The sequence below is a fragment of the Dendronephthya gigantea genome, unplaced genomic scaffold (genome assembly GCF_004324835.1).
Source record: "Dendronephthya gigantea isolate DGI-Jeju-01 unplaced genomic scaffold, DenGig_1.0 000421F, whole genome shotgun sequence".
Taxonomy (NCBI): Eukaryota; Metazoa; Cnidaria; class Anthozoa; order Malacalcyonacea; family Nephtheidae; genus Dendronephthya; species Dendronephthya gigantea.
Window position 1 is genome coordinate 4448 of NW_021163431.1, and position 9236 is coordinate 13683.

The following is a 9236-nucleotide window of genomic DNA, read 5'->3' on the forward strand; positions in this document are numbered from 1 at the left end:
ACGTGCTTCAGAAGAAATATAGTTGCGAGAGCATCGGCAATCAAGCTGGGGAATCCTATTCTAATTAATAGCCCCATTTTGAAACCATTTTTAAAGAGCCTTTTGTTCTGTCACTTTTAGCGTGACTTCGAGCCTTGGGCTGAAAAATGGTAACTTGATGATAGCTTGACTTGGATTTTTACACAACTTTTACACCCTTAAAATTCAAAAAATTTATGTTAGGAAAAATTTTAAATGCCGCACATCGTTAATCGTTAATTATTTGTTGTGTATGTAGGTCTTCAAAATGGGTGAAAGGCACTCTCCAGTTAAATTCGGAAGAAACAGAGTTTAATTTTGAATATAAATTGTTAGGATTTTATACAGTACGAAAATTCTTTGTCAAAGGTAAGCCCCAGATTACAAATAACAACCCTAAATAAATAGACACCTTTTGAGTCAATATAAACTTTTCATCTGAATGAGAAAAAATATTAGTCTATCTTGAAAATTGTCGATAAAAGTAGAGGTCGGGTTTCGGTTCATTAAAATACAGCTGCAGTTACAAAAAGAACGACATAGTCAAAAGCCGGGTGCCATTGTGTTCATGGGATAGCGCCTCAACCCCCCCCCCCACACGCTGTATAGCTTGAAAATCCCAAGATGTCCCTCTTTTATCCGCAAAGTAACCTTCCTTTGAGGCTTCAATTATGCCCTCTTTGCGGCGTTCATTATTATGTGTAGTAATAATTGGTCAAAGATTTTTTTTAATGCTGTCCTGTTACCCTCATTAGATCAGAACATGAACAAAAGGCAATTTTTAGGTTAATAGAGTATTGCATGCATATTCATATGATTACTTTACCTTTTAAGATTTGACAAACATCATGCCTGGTAGGCATGTTGATGAAATCCGTAAGCGCCATGGCAACAATCCTTTCATTGATTTCCTCACTTGTATGCTGACCAAAAACGGCGGGATTTGGACGTTTCGTTCGTTAGATTTTCAGCGGCTCAAAATGCTGGTAGATGCTTTGGAAGCTCTTTTTGGAATACCGTTCGTGCAGTGACGGGGACTATAAAGGATTACGTTAAATCATTATAATTTCATATATAAGGTTAATAAGCAGTGTATTGTTTATCATTGGCATTTTTATTAAAATAACTCATACTCATGGATTTGTTGCAATGTAGTTTACAAAGTCTAGGAACTTATTAAGAAACTTAATTGTTCTAGGCAAAGTAAGATAAATCTTAGTAAAGCGTAGGACATAAATCCATGCAACCTATATTACAATATTACTTTTTTATATATCGCAAACAATAAATTTTTTTCTCTGCGTAAAAATATGTTCTATTTTGTGTGCGTGATCTTGCACGGAAAAAAAACACGTAAACGCCTTCGATTAACTTCGTTAGTTTGTTACAAACGGTTGTTGTTGGTTAGTTGGCGTATAAACGCTTCAAATGTTCGCACAAATGATTTTGAAAACGGTCGTAACTTGAAAGCACCTGTTCCAAACATGAAAAACCTTATACAGCAGTAAGCATTATAAAGTTTAGAGTTTTATTAAAAACAAATTTCAATGGTAGCTACGTAGGAAGTTGCATTGCATATGTAGAATTACAAAAGTTACAAACGTGATATACATTCAAAACTATTATTATTATTATTATTATTATTATTATTATTATATTGTGTAATGTGAAATCTAGTTTAGCCCTTTGTAAAATATGTAACCTCAAGTAGCCAATTGTAAGTTACCTTTTAAGCGAGATTTGCAATTGTATTTTTAAAAAATTGAATAAAAGTTTCATTATTATATTATTATTATTATTATTTATATTATTATATATTATTATGTATTAAAATGTATCGAAATTTTGTCACTCAGAGCTGACAAGAATGTGGTGTGCATCTCAAACAAATTTACCTAGAAATATATTCAATTTTACCATACGGTATATCAACAATTCACTTCCTACACGTCAGAATCTTGCAAGATGGGGATTATCGGCAACTTCAGATTGTTCAAACTGTTTATCTCCAGAAACACTACTACATGTAGTGGCGGTTGTAAATCGTATCTCGAACGGTTCACGTGGAGACATGACTCCATCTTAAACCTCCTCGCAGCCAACTTACAAACCATCAACGGCGCGACTCTCTTTGCCGATCTACCAAATTACAAGAGCCCATCAATCATCACTGGAAACTCCCACCGTCCTGACTTGCTTCTATTAACCTCTAAAGAATGTCTCTATATTGTTGAACTAACTGTTGGTTTGAATCAAATCTTGAAAATAATGTTAAGCGCAAAAAATGCAAATACTTAGAATTAATTAGAGAACAACGCAAACATTACCAAGCAGTAAAATTTATTAATCTATCAATTAGCTCTCTTGGTGTCTTTTCAAAAGAATGTTCGACATTCTTAGAAATGCTTAAAGATATTGGCTTTGAAAGGAACCACCATGAATACCTTATTAAACGAATGACGACGATTGCAATTCGAACAACCTATTACATATTTGTTGCCGGAATAAAGATTGGTCCAATCCTGAACTTTTAACATTTTGACCTATATTTTATAACGTTTTTTATAGTGATGTATTGTAGTTAATTGTAAAATTGTAGTTATTGATTGATTCAAGTAGCCGATTGTAAATTACCTTATATAAGTGAGATTTACAATTGTATATACCCTAAAAATTTATTAATAAAGTTTTCATTATTATTACTCCGGCGTCAGCGACGGAGTTGAAAATTCGCCCCGGTTTTGTTTTGTTTTTGTTTTTGTTTTTGTTTTTTTTTATTTTTCGTCGTCGCATGTCTGAAATGGCGCGAAATATTCTAGTATTCAAAATGTGTATGTGACCGTATTTATCTACGTCCCAGTCTTATCTCCCAAGAGTTGTGGTGCACAGCTTTGGCTAATTTTCCAATGCGCGATTCGATTTCGCTCGCATGATACGGCAATTCCTCCAAGAGGAACAAATAAACCGTTCTTTTCATGCTGCTCGATTAAGTTTAGATTGAATCGGAAGAATAATATTTAATACATGTAGATTCCGGTCCTATTTTAATAATATCGCTGCTATAATATATTTAGCCGTTTAACAAGATGATGTGGTCGTGTATGGGCGTGTTGACCCGCGTGTAGTTTGCACAGGATCGAAGATTTAATATAACTATATAACGCGAATTCCAAAGGCAAACGTAAGACGAAGCGAATGTATCATGCGGTTTATTTACATTTTTTAACAATTGAACTTCTATACTGCGATGTGCTTCTGAATTTCGCGATCGAACATTTAGGTTCGCAGGGCATCTAAATGCGAATATGAACAATACGCGAACTGTATTGTTTATGTTCAGAAGCTCTATATGAAGACTGGCACGTTAACGAGTTAACGCCAGAGCGGCGTTATTTATCAATCTTTATACACGGGATAAAAACATCAGTGTTTACAGGTATATACAACTGATATAACATGCAACTCTGCTATCCTTGTTTGTCCTGTTTCAGACTGAGAATAAGAACAAATTATCTAGTTATGATAAGTACAAGTAATATGAGAAGCTCCCTAAAAAGTTAAAAATCTATACTAGCTAAAAGTTAAGATTGAAAGTGGTCACAAATAAGTGACCTAAACTCTGTAAATTTTTTTGCCAACCTATTTTCTATTGGGAGACGGTTAGAAATATTTTCTCCAGCAAAGCGAAGCTTTAAATTGTTTTGCAACTTGAAGTTTACCACAGGGTGCCCGCTTCAGCGTTTGTTATTAAAATATCGCGTAAAAACCAATGCTGCAAAAATGACAAGAAACGACTTGCCGTTGAATTTAAAAATATATTCGACGAGAAAAATAACTTTCAGTTGAATTTAAAAAGTAATTCCAAGGTAAATTTGACAACAGTCTACAAGAATTGCATAAGAAAAAATGAAGGCAACTTTGTTATAAACGTACATGAAGTACTTCAGCGTGGGAGCCCTTAAGCACTGATGTTGGACCGCGGGCGCAACAATTATAGGGAGAGAGAGGAAAATAATAAAGGGATGAAACATCAAGAATTTGCTTTGTTTCAATGCCTTTTAAATACAGTTAATGAACTACAATTATTAGAACAATTGAGCGAAATTTTACAGTAGTAATCCTTCAAAGGTCGTATAAGTCAAACAACGGAAATGTTTCTTTGTACATGTAATTTGCTGTAAAAATATTCCCCTTATTTTCACGATATGTGTTCCGCAAGTAGCCAGGAAACTACGTCATCATCGGATCATCGCCAACTGTTCGGAATACTACGAGAGCTTGCGAGCATTTAACGAAAATCATAACAAAAAATTTGGCGGGAAAGTTCTTCGATATTACCACTGAGCTATATAATAATTCCTGGAGGACCGGCTCCTGATAAGAAAGCAGTGAACTCAATACAACTGGAACGATAACTCCAGTGATAAAGTCTCTAAAATTCTGCGATTGGCTGAAGCCAAATTGAGGAGTCTCGCCAAGCCTCGAGTGCAATGCTTGCGCGCGGACGAAGGTCGAAGCGTGGGGAATGATGTTCGAACAGTGGTTGTTTATGGCGGTTTTGAAAGTTATTTTTCTGTTAAAATTTACCAGTTTGGAATCTAATTTATCCTTTAATATTTGAAGCAAAACTGAAGTCAAAAACCAAGATAGGGAAAGCCGTTTAGATTCTGTGTTGATGGCTTGATAAAGGCAAAGGCGATAAGAAGAGAAAATTGTTCAAGAAATATGGTTGCTTTGGAATTGTAATAATTTTGTTAACGATATACCGACAATCGTGTTTATTAACAAACAGGTATTTAATTGCATTTTTTTTAACAAATTCTTATGACTTAGCAACTGATATTTAAACAATATTATATTGTAAACTTTATTGATTTCTAAAAAGAATCATCTTCGTTAACTGGTGCCTGACGCTCGGATTTCCATTAACCACCGCATTGTTGTATCGCTTTACGTACGTGAAAAGTCTCAAGGTAAAATACCTTTCTGCCGTTAACTTGACAAAGGATGACCGGTGATTTTCTTCTAATAAAATGTCTTCGGATGCCTGTTCGTGGTCTTGAAAGATTTGACGGCTTGAATCCATTAAAAAATGGTTGCAAACTTTCAGAACCAGTTTTTGGTTTAGCTTGCCTTCTCTCGAAATCTGGAAGCCATCTTTGCAGACGTATACTTTGAAAATTTTTTCTGAAAATTATTACTCTGTAAACAGACTCTGATGATATTTGCAGACCACCGTTGTTCACAAATAATGTGAATGCTGATGCAGATGCAACTTCATTATGTGGCATTGCGCAGTAATCATGGTCAGGCGTTGCAGGGTTGAAGTGGGAAAGTAGGCATCTCTTGCATGATTCACACGATAGTTTCGGAAGCAGTTTGCGCACGATGTAACCACCAATGTAAAAAAGGACGTTGGAGAGAAACTCAGATGTACTTGGTAAATCCAAGTGACTGCAAAGTAGATCTTCCTCAGGACTCCATTCAAGTTGCGCTGGGTTTTCTGTTGGTGTTTCTTTTAAAGGTGATTTGTGTTTTCGTGTGTGAAAGAATGGAATGATTGTTGTTGAGGAGTCTGAAAATGTCTGACAATTGGCACTTTTTGAGGCAGTTATAGTGTTCCTCAACAGCATTTTCCTCATTGCATACTTCAGTTGCATAGAATTCGGATTGTTATTCCATCCACCATGAGCTCTTATGCATGAAAAAAGGAGTTCTATGTGATCTTGTGAATACTTGTATGTAAGGAAGTATTTGAAAGGATTTCCACCACTAAACATTTCTGTTGTCATATTACTTGTTTATTTAATTGTGGTGACAAAGCCAATGATAAATGTCTTTCTTTGATGTTTTGACAAAAGCCCATTGGTACTGTCACATGTTCTCAAGCCGAGCAAATATTCTGAGGAATGCTTTAAGATTTCTTCCCATGTATCTCTTGATTGAGCACGCAATGGTTGTTTAAATCCAACTGCAACTGGGGTTCGAGAGTTTACAATGTCAAATAATCTGTCCACTAGTCTTACAAATTTAACAGTCCCAGATGAGTTTTGGAATTCTCCAAGTTTCATTGCTTTATCCAAAAATTCTATTGCGTCAGCCACAGACGAGCTGAGAGTTTGGGCTGCTAGTTGGACGTTCATTTTATGCTTCTCAACAGTAGATGTCTTGATGAAAACTTGTTTGCTAATGTGAAACCTTCCTTTTCTTTGATTTTAATGAGTGATGAAAATAGATTCCATGTAATCATATTGTTTTCAGAATCAACAATAGAGCCAAGGTGGGCTAAGGCATTTCTAGCCAATTTAAGCATGTGGCATGGATCCAGTATGGCATACACAACATAGTTCTCAGATGGGTGTTTAAAACTGGTGATCATGGTCTCATACGATGTTGTAAATACGCATCCAAGTTCACGGAACATGGTGAAGTTAACAGCAGTACCATCTGCTGTTACAGAATAAACACGTAATCCAGCTTGAGCCGCCATTATCAATGCTTCCTGGACTAACTTGGCCTGCATTTTCCCAGTCATCTTGTCAGTTAGAAAATGACCTATAGGACATTTCCAGTGACTTCTAGCTCCTACCAAAACAAATACTAGAGCTTCTGATGCAAATTGGTCTGGCTTCTCAGTAGGTATATGTCCATAGTCTATGAACCCCACATATTTATCATTTTTTGAGTCCCATAAAGTTTGCTTTCTAATTGACATTGCATCAATTATCAGACAACAGTCTCTCTTTTCTTGACTAACCAATGCTTCCTTTTTTAGGGATTCAAATGACTCTTTAAAGAATCCTGGATTACACTCAACAACACTGGACTACTTTCTAATAAGAGATGGCTGAGGTAATGGAACAATTGATCTTACATATTCATATGCCTTTTGGGAGTAATGACGTAGCGTTATTGCAAATTCTTTTACAACATCTGAATATCTCCGTCCGCGAGGATCACAGTTAGTGTTATTCTTTGCATCTCTAAAAATTGCGAGTTGTACCCCATTAAATTTGGCTGAAAGTAATTCAGCATCCTCGTGAGAGAGAAGTAGTTGTTGTTTCAAATCTTCTATGATATCTCCCATGGTCTGCTTTTTGCCATCCGTTCTTCTTAATTGTTGTTGCAAACCTTTTATTTTTCTTTTTAGTTTATCCTACTTAGATTTTCTATCTTCTTCTAAATCCTCTATTGTGTTAGCATGTTTGCAGTTAGTATGATCATGGTTAACAACATCAAGATGTGATACAGTTCTCAAAGCTGCCAGGTTACAAGGTGACACTACCTTTTTTCTTATCTTTTTAGGGATGCCGTAGAGAGGGTTACTTGTTGAATTGAATATAGTTGGCACACCTGTTGGTTTTAATCTGCTGGTTCCATTTCCAGATGGGGGAATGATGTAATCTGATTGTGAAAAGTGGTTGCTGCAGATGCATGTATAATGTGTTGCTTTCCACTTTGGCAAAGTTGTTCACTTCGCATATTACCTTTTCCCATTTTTCAAGCAATTTTGGATTGCTCAAAGGGAATCAAAATATATGTATATTTAATTAATTGGTAATATGTGAATGGCATACCTATAAATGCATTGTTTATCATGTTTACTTTATGCTACAGGTTAGCATAATAATTAATTTAATTTACAAAAGTTGAAAACTAATGGCTAGTATAGACTGTATAGTTAAAGCAAATGATTTCTGTATTCATACAATTGCTAAAGTGCACAGATATTTGTGCCTAAATTTTGTCATTAAAAGTCTGTATTTATTTTTAATTGCAAACTTTACCTGTGAAATGCAACCTTTTTTTCATTGCTGCCTGGGTTTTTTCGTTTCTTTTTCACTGATTTTTGCTTACTTTCACAGCATGAAATTACACAAAAAATGGGCATGTTTTTTTTTCATAACCATGTCGAAAAACAGCTATTTTTCACTGCAATTTTAAAATATTATCGTAAATATTTCGCTTTGTTTACACTCTGGATCTCTAAAAAAGGATTGGGTCGAGTCAAATTTAGTATGGTTTTTAATTTTTCGCCAAAAATAACCACAGCAAGACCTTTTCCGTCCGACAGCATCAATTTCCAAGCTTGAAATTTATGTCACATAAAGTTGGTAGTGATTTACGTCCATTTAGGGGGGAAACTTTCGAGGTAACAGTCCCGTATCGTAAATATTGCGTAAGTTTAAACGCGCCGAAAAAAGTTCAACTTTCAACAGAAATAAAATAATCCCTAAAATTCATTTCCTGCCTAGAAAGTGTTTTCTTACTAAAGACCAGGTAAGGTTGAAGCTTTCTAGACTTTATTTAATTTCGATTGTTAGTTTAAGGTATGAGAAATCATGCAACGAAAAGGGGGAGGGATTTCGACCTGTGACGTGCAACGGCGGCCACACTGAGCTATAATATAATTCCTGGAGGACCGGCTCCTAATGTTTTGAAATACAAAAAGTGAAGCAAAAAACATGGCGGATTTTGGCCTTTGCTGACGCCAGATTGACGCCACTGGTTCTTATTTGCAATGGTAGTTACCACTGACCAACCGCGATCCAAAGCATGAAAAAATGCTAGCACCCTCCTGGTTTTCGATAAAAACAGGATTTGGTTTTTACGAAATTTTTTGTTTTTGAACAAAAACATGTATTTTTTTCCTTTTTTGCTGGTTCTTTTCAACTGCAACAAAGAAGCAGCTATTTGCTCTGCTTGTTCCTACCGCAATTTACTCGTTAAAGAGGAAATTTTTGGCGATTTGCACTCAGGTAGAGTTTTAAAAAGGCTTTCGCAATTTTGATGTTTGAACTCTGAACGTCAAGTAAAAAATATAGCTTCGTAGTTCGACGGCTATGACAGATCGGAAAACAGAAAGATATATTTACTAACATTTAATTTGTTTAACTACAACATATTTCTATTAATACTTGTTTATCCATAATATTTACACTGATTTGAATCCATGAGTTGTGCCAAAACTCAGGTGTAACCAGATCAATCATCAATGTGTCTATAGCCCATCTTTTGATGAAAATCATACAAGATATATTAGATCAAAGCATATAAAGGATGCAATAGGAACAAAAATATAATCTGAAGGAGCAAGGTCTGAGAATAACTTGCCTAAATTCACCCACATCCAACTGAGGCATCATCATGGCACACTAAATTATCTGTACTAATTTTGTAAACCTTACAGGGTGTATTATAGATACAGTTAATCTCTG

At 35.3% G+C, this 9236-nt stretch overlaps 1 long non-coding RNA gene across 1 annotated transcript; it reads left to right on the plus strand.

Annotated features, from left to right (window-relative positions):
• The first annotated feature begins 4541 nt into the window (after positions 1 to 4541).
• LOC114543233 lies at positions 4542 to 7680 on the plus strand. The gene is made up of 3 exons (XR_003689935.1): positions 4542 to 4810; positions 6794 to 6870; positions 7324 to 7680. It is a non-coding gene; the product is annotated as an uncharacterized LOC114543233 (long non-coding RNA).
• The last annotated feature ends 1556 nt before the right edge of the window (positions 7681 to 9236 follow it).